This window comes from Diadema setosum, chromosome 18, assembly GCF_964275005.1.
Source record: "Diadema setosum chromosome 18, eeDiaSeto1, whole genome shotgun sequence".
Lineage (NCBI taxonomy): Eukaryota > Metazoa > Echinodermata > Echinoidea > Diadematoida > Diadematidae > Diadema > Diadema setosum.
This window is the reverse complement of record NC_092702.1, coordinates 16974085-16983861: the sequence shown is the minus strand read 5'-3', so window position 1 is coordinate 16983861 and position 9777 is coordinate 16974085.

The window sequence follows — 9777 nt, the reverse complement described above, 5'->3', positions numbered from 1 at the left end:
ATGCCTACGTGATGTTCAGACTTGCAAGGAACTACAACCTGCAGACAAACACACATAAAAACATACGTTATTGCTGCAAATAATCACGACAGGTGGTGTTAACGATCTTTAATGGAATTTAGAAGGTTTCTGACTTAATTCAAATTCCTGGCTACTTACTTCATTTAACGATATAACGTGCTCTTCCACAGTCTCCAATACAAACTCATTGCCTTTTAGTAATAGAAATATATTGTATACGGCTTGCATGCTAGCTTTTGCTGTAATCAATTGGGTATATTTTTCATAAAGCTTCGGATCACCAAAGCTTTCATGGTTGTAAATCATTGTATTACATGCACTATTATAAAGCAGGGCTCGACATTGGTGGTGGCCCGGGGCCAGTAAAGAGTGATAGCGGGCCACCCCCTACTTTCACTAGAACCTATCTTTTGGTGGTCAGATGGGGCAACTAAGAATACACGGGTCAGTCCTCTCACATGATACTAGCACCTCCCTTGGTTAGGCGTATTAAACATAATGGATTCTGATTGGACGGTTGGCTATGAGCGCGTTTAAAGAAGTTCTGACCAATCAGAATGCGAGGTATGACCAAGCAATGGAAAAGTTGCGGACTGCGCAATAGGCCGAAGGAGTATATTACACGCGATTGGTCTTGCGTCGTCTTTCAGCGTTACGCGAAAGCAAAGATCGTACACTCCATAAGAATCAAGGCCAACTCTAGGTCGAAAAGTGAAACGCTGGTGAGGAGTGCGCCAACTAGCGTTCAGCGGGGATAGATTTCAGCAGGTGAAGTTTCCAGGCCATGTACTGTGGTGCCTGAGCATGCACTTCCGCGATATGTTTGTGTGAGACCAAGACAGGCTATAAAGACAAGAAAGAAGGAATTTTCTGTAGATCTAGAGAATCATGAGTAAATATAGGAATTGGTGCAGTGCATTAATCTGCACCAATAGCTACACAAACCATCAACAGGTTCATCATTATTTCGATTTCCAAGTTTCCAAGTTGGGTTGTACGTAGGTTCCTGTAGGCCCTACTCTTTAGAGTATACTAGTAGCCTAGTAGCACCGACGTATAGCCAGGATTAGATCTTACGGGGTGGGGGTGGTATGGGAGGAGGGTAACACCCTCCTCCCATACCCTTCCCCCCCCCCCCCCCGTGAGAACTTTTTGCACTTTGATGTTGTACACGGCGCAATTTGATGCATTTTTGCGTGTTTTATCAACTTAAAACGGTCCCACTGGTTTAAGTATAAGGTAGCAGTATTTTGAAATGAATTGTTATTGAACAATTTGCCCCAAGCATGTTATCATTTAGATAAATTTCTTCTATTACGATGAATATCATGAACGCTGTCTGTTCAGCAAACAGAAAAAGCATGAAAACGAGGATGTAGGAGTGGGGTATATTGTTTTTGAATTGTTTTTATTCTTCATATCCGAGCACATACTGACAAGCTGTTTCTTGAGCGCAAAAGTTTGAAAATAAAAGAGTTGTATTTGTTTCAACTTGGTCAATTTATGTTTAATTACAACTGCAACCATCTACCCAAAATATTTTATTCTTTATTTCACTGTAACAGCCACGTACATAATTATCCCACGAGATAATCTAAAGAATTTCATCTTCCTTTAGTGAGAACTGTACACACTCAAAATACATTTGTTTATACCGGACCCAGATTTTGGAATAGCTTAGATAATGATCTAAAAGAATCTGTGAAGTTAATTACATTTAAGTATAAACTAAAAAAATATTTGTTTTCTAAATATACCAGTTAATTCTGTTCAATGAAAAAACCCGTCATGTTTCACCTTTCCTTGAGATTTTGTAGTGTGTCCACAGACCTTTTCCATCCCTCTTCTTTTCCCTCTCCTTTTCCTTCTCTATTCTTCCTTGCTCCTTTTTCCTCGTTCTTCGTTGTCCAGTATCTGTCTGAGTGCATTTCCTCAAGTTCTGTTATTTCTGTGTTTTGTGTTATTGTTGTTGTTGTCGTCATTGTGTTTTTTTGTTTTTGTTTTTTTTTTTGTGGCCGATTGCATATCTTCCTTTCCGTTCAATTTTCCTGGCATACCTGGCCCCATAGTGTCTGTGCCACAAATGTGATATGTTACATTACTAGTTTATACGTTTGCATTCTAAAATCCTAGTAAGTATTGTTCATAGTATCAGCAAATCAATGACTAAAATGTACAATAGTATATAGAAGAATTTAAAATGAATATGTTTTATTGGTATAACAAATTGGTGCTGTCGTTGTTTTGTTCCAGTGTTCCACGTCTTACAAGCTTGGCTTTTTTAGTGGAACACTGTTTTCAATCATTGTGATTATTTACTATTTTTGTTGCCATGGCAAAGTGCATTGTTTCTTTTTTACATCATTCGTGTATATTTTTTATATTGTATTTTTTTTAAATCCTTTATCAGACGATTGTAAGAGAAATGAAAACAATAATATTATTGTATCACTTTGGATTATGTCAACTTTTTCTTTCCTTTTCTTTTTGATGATGGAAATAAATAAACTATTGAATTGAATTGAATTGAATTAAATTGAATATATCTCCTCCAACAGGAGGCGGATTTTGCATTTTCAGACCTGAAATTCAGCGATCCCAGGGAAGTGTTAAAGGGATGGTACAGTATTGGAGGAGATGAGAATTGGGCTTTTAACTTTTTGCAAGATACCAAGAAAACATTTATGATATAGTACAGAGAATACCATTTTAAGAGGAATTCAAAGTTTATTTGATAAAAATCGGGTTTTGAATGACTGAAAAATCTAAAAACAAAGTAAAACAAAGTGATCATAATAAAGTGTGGGTCCCACACTTTATTAGAATCGCTCTTTTTTGGATATCTCAGCCATTTCAAAACCAATTTTCACCAAATAAACGTTGGAATTCTTCATAGAATTACATGCTCTTTCATATTTCATGACAGGTTTCTCATAATTTCACCAAAAAATGTTAGAAACCTGAAATTAGGTCTCAACCAAAACTGTACGATCCCTTTAAAAGCTAAATCACGAAATTTGGCTCTTATTCTGCGTGTGCATCATCCCTGTGTATGTACAAGGTCTATAGATGGGGGATGGTGTGGGAAGGGGTGCCCCTCCCACATCCGACGGAGATTTTGCGTTTTTATAATTGAAATAAAGCGATCTGAGGCACACTTTTTCGTGAAAAATTCGGAAATTGCCATGAAGGGGACCAAGCAATGGGAAGGTTGCAAGATAGATACCTCTCCCATATTCGAAGGAGCTTTTTCATTTTTAGAACTGAAATTCAACGATCTGCGCACACTTTTGCTGGAATCGGACTGTCAATAAGAGAAGTGTAGCAAGTACGTGGAAGGAGACACAGAAGGAGGATGTCGGAGGGGATTCAGCTCAATAAAGAACCTAGGCCCTAATGTATAACTCTGAATTGATATTCTGTATTGCTATAATTTTATTGTGGTTGTTTCAATCATGAAAATCAAAATAAGCAGAAGTCCAGTTTATATTCAAGCCATCTCTATTCTGTAAATGCAGTGTTGAATAACAGTCCCTGTTATGCATGTTTAGCCTGAATGATCCCGGAAAGTTGTGAATGCTCTCTAGAGAACTTGTGATTGAATTGAATAAACCGCTGAGTAAATCATAGAAACTATTGCCATTTAATGAGAAACCAAAAACTGAACCAGAGTCTTACAATAATTTATTTCTGTAACGTTGCCCATGTATTATAGACTCACATAACTGAACCGTTCCCATTAAAAAAAGATTAATAAAGAGCAGATGAAATTCTCTGATTGAAATTATATCTTGAGAAATGTCATAGAAACGGAAGTTACAATCATGATGATAAGCTGTGATATCATTTGCTGTTATAGGTATATTTATTTTGTTCCTAAACATAAACATTTTTTTCTTTTAAAGAAAAATGGCCAAAAAATAATAAAGTGAACGTGTATTGTGTCTAAGAAACTTATTTAATTAAATTTGAAATTTTAACCTACAAGAGGTACCGGTAAAAATATTTTTTAAACCTTTTTTTGTCAGTTCAAACCTTTTTTTAATTGCTTAAATTCAAAATATAATAAGCCTTACAAGAATTGTAGCATGATTTTCAAGCGAGGTTATAGCATTACTACAAAAATCTAACATTTCAGCGAACATGTGAAGTTGACAAAATTAGGATATTCTTGCCATTTGGAGAAAGAATACCCTCATATTTTTACAGAAAATAATAAAAATGATATAACAGTGGATTCTTTGACTAGTTTTCACTCCAGAAATGTATACATTCATTCACATAAAGAAGTAATAATTTGAAAGAAAGAGCGCTGAAAAGGCCTATCATTCAAAAATTCCTAGGTTGACACCTGCCTGCCAGACGTCTTCTGACCACTGTACTGAGCTGAGTAAACCACGTAGATCGATTTCAGTGCTTCCGACCCAGGTTCGATTATCCCCGCTCACCGCTAGAGGGCGGCAGCCACTTGCGTTTCATCAGCGGCCGTGTAAAAGGCCTCGCGCTCCTTTTCCGGGCTCCCATAGAAACCTGTGTTAAATGCAGCATATTCCATAGATCATAAAAAATCAATCGAATCATAGATTTTTTTTTAAAATGAAGCAGATGAAGGGAAATTTTCTCTGCTTTCAAGCAAACAACATATTTTGGGATGTTTTCCAGCTCTAAAAAAAGTTAAGAGCCTCCATACAAGACTAGTCATCCAGTCACTCTCAAAAACAAAAATAGCAAATGACCTCATATATCAATAAAAATTCATTAAAAATACAAAAACCCTGATTCATTCAACTTCTTCATAGCCTGCAGAAGCTCCTGTCCTCAAGCAATGTCAAACACTACTAACGGTGGCAATTTTGCACTTGACTGATTTTTAATGATTTTTTTTTTGGTAAAAAATAACATTACCTCATTTTTTAGTTAAATTAGGAGCGTGAGGCCATGTAAAGTCGGGAGAGTTGACCCTCTTATAAGTGTACGATCTTTGGCAAAAGGGCCCCAACTCGTTTCATCGCTGATAATTAAAAAAGAAAGAAGAAGCTATGTTTCCTTTTATTGAGTGCCATATAGGCATATACATTTCTTTTTTCGGGCCACCAGTATTTCAAATTCAAGGATGTTAGTCATTATTATATTTATTGGACTCGTATCTTAGGTGGCCCCGATACAACAGACTTCTCTCCGGGGATGGACTCGTTATAACGATTTTTTTTTTGGGCACCGTTTCATGAAAGTTGTCAGCCCTGACAAGTTGTCAGTCTCTGACAACTTCAGTAAAATCCTAGGTTTTGGTTGACTGAGAAGCTCTGGTGTCTAACTGTTACCATGGTGATTGTCAGAAACTGACGACTTGTCAGGGCTGACAACTTTCATGAAACGGTACCCAGGTGATAGGTAGAGCACACTTTTCCTCATCTCAAAGAAAAAGGTGCCACACCATGCGTTTTACTCGACGTTCTGTCCTAGGACTCTCATCTTTGACAAAACGGCATCCCAGTCTAAATAACCTCCCTCCAAGTGGCGAGAAGAGCCGGATTTCATGGTGAAAGCCTCCCGACCATGCAATACACGATGGTTGTCCAGTATGAGAATGTCACCTGTAGGGTGTCAAGAGAGAGTGCGACCCGTGTACGAGAGACCAAGAAGGAGAGAGGGGCATTTAGAAGGCAGATACATAATTATGTACAGATACAGTATATAATTATGATATTATATATATTTATAACATACATGAGAAATAGACGGAGATATAATAGAAGAGAAGAAGGCAACGTACAGGAGATAGAGAAATTATCAGCACAAAAGCATTTCATTTCATACATACTGTCTCCTGCTGTTATTCATCCATCCATCACTTATAGCAGTATGTATTCAGATATCTATTCAATGACTTTCCAGTTTACTACTGTTACCTTTATCGAATCAATTAATCACTATAATATACACTGTAATTACCATTTCAATAAAATCTTCTTCACGGGTCTCACGCCATAAACACCATCATCACACAGCATTAGAAGTATATATGAAAAGGCTTAAAAGTTTCCTTTGACCATTCATCAGTAAGGAGCACACAGACCAAATATAATGTGATGTTCCATGGCCCTACTTAACTACAGTCAACGGCGTAGCCAGGATTTGATCTTAGGGGGGGCGGTTAGTCTGCGAGGGAGCGAAGCGACCGAGCCCGAGCGAGCGGAGCGAGCGAGGGGGGGAGGGTGTGGGAGGGGGGTATCCCCCTCCCACGGTAAGAACTTTTTACATTTTGATGTTGTAAATGGTGCAATTTGATGGATGTTTTTGCGCGTTTTATCAACGAGAAGCAGTCCAATTTGTTTAATGTAGCAGTATATTTTGATGTAGATTATTATTGAACAATTTGCCTATTATATGGTACAATTTATATACACTTCTTGTGTTAATTCTTTTCACTGAATATCATGAACGCGACTGAACTCGAGCGAGCGGAGCGATCGAGGGGGGAGGGGAGGGTGTGGGAGGGGGGTGTCCCCCTCCCACGGTAAGAACTTTTTGCATTTTGATGTTGTAAATGGTGCAATTTGATGCATGTTTTTGCGCGTTTTATCGACGAGAAACAGTCCCACTTATTTAAGGTAGCAATATATTTTGATGTAGATTATTATTGAACAATTTGCCTATAAAATGGTACAATTTAAATACACTTCTTGTTTTAATTCTTTTCACTGAATATCATGAACGCGACTGAACCCGAGCGAGCGGAGCGAGCGAGGGGGGAGGGGAGGGTGTGGGAGGGGGGTGTCCCCCCTCCCACGGTAAGAACTTTTTGCATTTTGATGTTGTAAATGGTGCAATTTGATGCATGTTTTTGCGCGTTCTATCGACGAGAAACAGTCCCACTTGTTTAAGGTAGCAGTATATTTTGATGTAGATTATTATTGAACAATTTGCCTATATTAATGGTACTTGTGTTAATTCTTTTCACTGAATATCATGAACGCGACTGAACCCGAGCGAGCGGAGCGAGCGAAGGGGGAGGGGAGGGTGTGGGAGGGGGGTGTCCCCCCTCCCACGGTAAGAACATTTTGCATTTTGATGTTGTAAATGGTGCAATTTGATGCATGTTTTTGCGCGTTTTATCGACGAGAAACAGTCCCACTTATTTAAGGTAGCAGTATATTTTGATGTAGATTATTATTGAACAATTTGCCTATAAAATGGTACAATTTAAATACACTTCTTGTGTTAATTCTTTTCACTGAATATCATGAACGCGACTGAACCCGAGCGAGCGGAGCGAGCGAGGGGGGAGGGGAGGGTGTGGGAGGGGGGTGTCCCCCCTCCCACGGTAAGAACTTTTTGCATTTTGATGTTGTAAATGGTGCAATTTGATGCATGTTTTTGCGCGTTTTATCGACGAGAAACAGTCCCACTTCTTTAAGGTAGCAGTATATTTCGATGTAGATTATTATTGAACAATTTGCCTATATTAATGGTACTTTCACTGAATATCATGAACGCGACTGAACCCGAGCGAGCGGAGCGAGCGAAGGGGGAGGGGAGGGTGTGGGAGGGGGTGTCCCCCCTCCCACGGTAAGAACTTTTTGCATTTTGATGTTGCAAATGGTGCAATTTGATGCATGTTTTTGCGTGTTTTAACGAGTTGAAACAGTCCCACTTGTTTAAGGTTGCAGTATATTTTAGTGTAGATTATTATTGAACAATTTGCCTATAAAATGGTATATCATTTAAACAATCTTCTTGTATTAATTCTTACACTGAATATCATGAACGCTGTCTGCAGTTCAGCAATAAAACAGAAAAAGCATGCACACGAGGGTGTAGATAGGGGCATATCCCCTCCCACACGAAGGTGATTTTGCGTTTTCAGACCTGAAATTCAGCGATCTGGTGCAAATTTTTGGTGCAATACTTTTTCATCGAAGCGTTAAAATCACGGAATTTAGCTCTTATTCCGAATGTGCACCATCTGTGTGTATGTATAAAGTCTAGTGAGGTAGAGCTTAGGGGAAGGGGGATTCCCCCTCCCGCTCGCGGAGCTTTTGCGTTTTTAGAATTGAAATAAAGCGATCTGGGTATAGCCACAGTCTACTTCTATGCATGACGGAAGGGGGGGGGGGGGAGGGGCGGGCGAGCAGGGAGAAGGCATAGGCGAGTGTTATCTCCACCCTTCCATTCCGATGGAGCTTTTACCTTTTTAAGGTTGAAATTGAGATATCTCGTATACGCATATTTGATGGAATCAACATTTGGGAAATCACACACACACAAAAAAAAAAAACTGATGGGGGGGGGGGGGGCTGAGGGAGGAAAGGGTCGATTAAAAGGGGAAATTCCCCTTATACATGAGGGAACCTTGAGTTTTCGGAATATAAGTGATAAGTCTTGTGCACTCAGAATTATTAATATTTTTTTTTTTTTGTAAATCTAAAAAGTGTACTAAGCTAGGGAAAGAGGTACAGAGGGGGAGGGTTTGGGAGGGGGATACCCCCTCCCAAGCACGAGAGATTTTGCATATTTTGAATTGAAATTCAACGATCTGGTGCACACTTTGAGTGAAATATTCAAAAAATATCTTATTTGATGAAAGGTTGCAAAGGAGACCCGCTTCATGTGCATGCATACAGTATACACGCATTTTTTTTTCCGCCTCCCAAATCCCCGGTCCAAATCTTAGGGGGGGCGACCGCCCCCATCGCCCCCCCCCCCCTGGCTACGCCAGTGACTACAGTATATATACAAACTATATCGAGTCAAGCAATGACCCAAAGTTGGGACAGATTTAGATCAGGGGCCCGTTTCATAAAACTTGTCATCAGTGACAACTGCCACATTTCTATGACAAATTTGCTCTCAGCCAATCAGATGCAAGGATTTCAGTAGCTTGTCACATCTATGACAACTTGTCACTGATGACAAATTTTATGAAACGGGCCCCAGATCTAGTTGGAAAGGACACATAAGCATTCAAGAGGTATTCCAAAACAAGGCACGGTGGGCGCAGGATACTGTTCCCAACTGGCTTTCTGAAACAGTTACGAATATCTAAAGACTGATTCAGTGGCGGATACCGGGGGGGGGGGGGGCGCCCCTTACTTTTGTTTCAACAAAAGAAATTAAAAGACAAAATGGAGGGGGTGGGTGCGCCCCTTTAATTTTGTAAAGGCGCCCCCTCCCCCCTTACGGAATTCCTGGATCCGCCCCTGTGATTGATCCCAAAACTGTCCGTAAGATCAATCGCATTGTATTCAGGATTGATTTTAGAACTAAGTGAAATAGTCCCCACGGTGACGCGACGGTGAATTTGCTCCTGCAACAATTGCTTCGGTCTACTTTTCTCGAAGGACTCGGGGTATGGTTACGGTTGTGATAGGGGATTGGGTTTAGTTTGATGTAAGGATTAGGAGTAATCAGATTCTTTCTAACATCAGACTGGGAGCACACTCTTTGAGAAGCCAATAAGACCTTTTTTCCGAGATGAAGATTGTGAGAGTAGCATGTAAGATCTTTCTCTTTAAAAGACGATTTCTGCAGTCTTCTACTTCAGCAACAAGGATGAAAAAATTGTGCACACACATACACACAAGTGTAACAGATTGATTGATATTCACTGCATGTGCACATCACGTTGTGCCTGTTTTGTTTATCGACAGCAAACACTTAGTAGGGGTGAACGCTGAAGGTTACCACGACTGCCTGAATTTTGAGCACGACTTGTATTCATATTCTCTCTCTCTCCATATATGTGTGCGCTCATGC